Source organism: Mus caroli, chromosome 16 (genome assembly GCF_900094665.2).
Source record: "Mus caroli chromosome 16, CAROLI_EIJ_v1.1, whole genome shotgun sequence".
NCBI classification, from domain to species: domain Eukaryota; kingdom Metazoa; phylum Chordata; class Mammalia; order Rodentia; family Muridae; genus Mus; species Mus caroli.
The window spans coordinates 20,664,442-20,666,986 of record NC_034585.1 but is presented as its reverse complement, the minus strand read 5'-3'; positions in this window follow the sequence as shown (position 1 = coordinate 20,666,986).

The following is a 2,545-nucleotide window of genomic DNA, read 5'->3' as shown; positions in this document are numbered from 1 at the left end:
TTCTCTCTTCTCTCTTCTCTCTTCTCTCTTCTCTCTTCTCTCTTCTCTCTCCTCTCCTCTCCTCTCCTCTCCTCTCCTCTCCTCTTCTCTCTCTCTCTTTCTTGCTTTCCGCATCCCAGCTAAGCTTAGGCTGCCATTTCTCTGATTCCTGCTGCTTTGTTTCACCAACCTGAGAATGCTTGTGTTTGAAGAAGTTTTTAGAAACCTTATCGAAGGCAAGATTTTCAAACAAACAGAAGCCCAACCCTGAATTTCTGTGTATGAGAATTGTTCTTCATAGAAGACTTTGACCCTTGACCTGTATTGCTGCTGCTAGATTCCATAAAAATCTCTGGTAAATGAGGCAGACAGTGAGGAATGAGGGCTTGTGGGCATTAAGCCCAAGGCTCCACACTCAGGGACAACACTTCACCCCACTACCCCTCTGAGTATGTCACTCTATTCCTACGCGCTTGACTACTATGCGAAGAGATGACCGGGACCCAACACTCAGGTACTTCTCAAACAAGCTGCTATTCTATTTTAGTTCCTGATGAAGACTTTTGATGCAGTTTTGAAACTGCTTGGAGGCAATGCGCCTGCCCCTCCACAGCTCTTGCTGAGCAGTCTGTTGTACAGGTCATGGTGACTGCCTCTGTGGCCTGCTGCAGTGAAGAACGTATGGGTCATGGCTTCCAGACGTTCCTAGTGGAACTGTGACACACATGTGACTTCCATATGGGGATGACCCCTGACAAGTCTATTTTAGAGAAGCATGGAGATAGGAAAAAAGCCCAATTTTGTACATAATTGAAGGAGGGGAAGGCCAAGAATCAGCCTAGAGGGCGATGACCTTCAGAAAGTGAGCATTTCTGCAAGTGGGGCCAAGGAAACTCTTCTAGAAGAACGGGAGTCTGCATCCACCCAGATACCACCAGCCCCTCCCATAGTAATGATATTTCCAGAAGACCAGCATTCAACATGAGAACCAACATCTAAACAGGCCTTTCTCCAAAATTCTTCATCCAGAACTAAAATAGCGCATTTATCCTTATCAGCACACCAGCGCTTTAAAAGCTTCAGGTTTCCCATGCAGATACCAACTTCTGGCTGGGCGCAATTTATTCTATTTATCTTCCAAATTAAGACTTCATCTTGAGAAAAATAACTAAATATACCATGGAACTTGAACCTTGTCCTACAAATGCCTGTGACATGATGTGTACTCAAACCATTCTTACTCATAGTTTGAGTAAGAATGGCCACCACAGGCTCACATATTTGTATGCTTGGTCACTAGAGAGTGTTGCTATTTGAAAAGATCAGATGTCACCGTACAGGAGTAGGAGTGGCCTTGTGGAGGAAATGTGCCACTGGAAGTGGGCTTTGAGGTTTTCAAAAGCCCAAACCAGGCTCAGGGGCTCTCTTCCTGCTACCTGTGAATAAAGATGTAGGCCAATTCTCCAGCACCATGTTTGCCTGCGTGCCACCATGATCTTGCCATGATAAAAATGGGCAAAACCTCTGAAACTGTAAGCCAGCCCATTTGAATGCTTTTTTTTTTTTTTTGTAAGAGTTGTGTGGTCACAGCTGTCTCTTCACAGCAATAGAACACTAAGACAGAAGTCTAGTTTCTATTATGGTCCAAGAAACCTGATCACCTAAAACTAGAAGACACAGAAGGAAGGTATAGCCATGGAGTCTACCTTGTCTAAATTCATAACTTTATGCTAACCAACTCACTACCTTCACATCCAGCCAGTCCCTAAGCAACTCTAAAATGTGCTGCCCATAAAAAAGCCTGTCTTCCAGGCAACTGAAATCTACCTCCCGAGAAATTAATTTGTATAATGAAAGCTGTGATTTTATGCTTCGAGCACTGGTATTAGCAGCGATGATCATGCCTGGGATTCATTAGTCAAAGAAGTTGTTATTCTTATGGGAAACTACACATTCATTCCAATAAACATCTGTGTTGAGTCAAAGAGCTCTGCTTGGCTTGTGGACTTTTTCACGCACTGATGGGTCTGGTAAGTTGTTTACATGTTTCAAAAATTTGTTCTATTCGATTAGGATCAGTGTACCATGAAAAGAGAAAAACTGACGGGAGGGTTGACTTGTAGATTCGAAAGCATGTCTTTGGTTCTATTGATTCACTTTTTCTAAAAAAAAAAAAAAAAAAAAAAATCACCATTGTCTGCAAATTATCAGGATACCATAAAGTCAATGTCTCAGCACATAAATTATATTTCTCAAATACCACCCACATCCAGATTAGAAAGGGTTTTAGGTTTAGGTTTTGAGTTTGTATGTTCAATGTCTGTCTACCCTGGCATAGTCAACATTCTGAAATATGTACCTTCTTTTGGCTATAAGTTAATCTATTCTACAAAGGCATGACTTAAAAAGCAAGCAAGCAAACAAACAAACAAACAAATAAAAAATCCTCCTATCACCTCTAAGATGTTTTTCAAACACGAGGTAAGCAAGATATTGAGAGAGGAAATCATGGTAGCTCCCAATAGAGGCACCTCGAATCTCGGTTTAGAATGGGCCTTTAAATCGA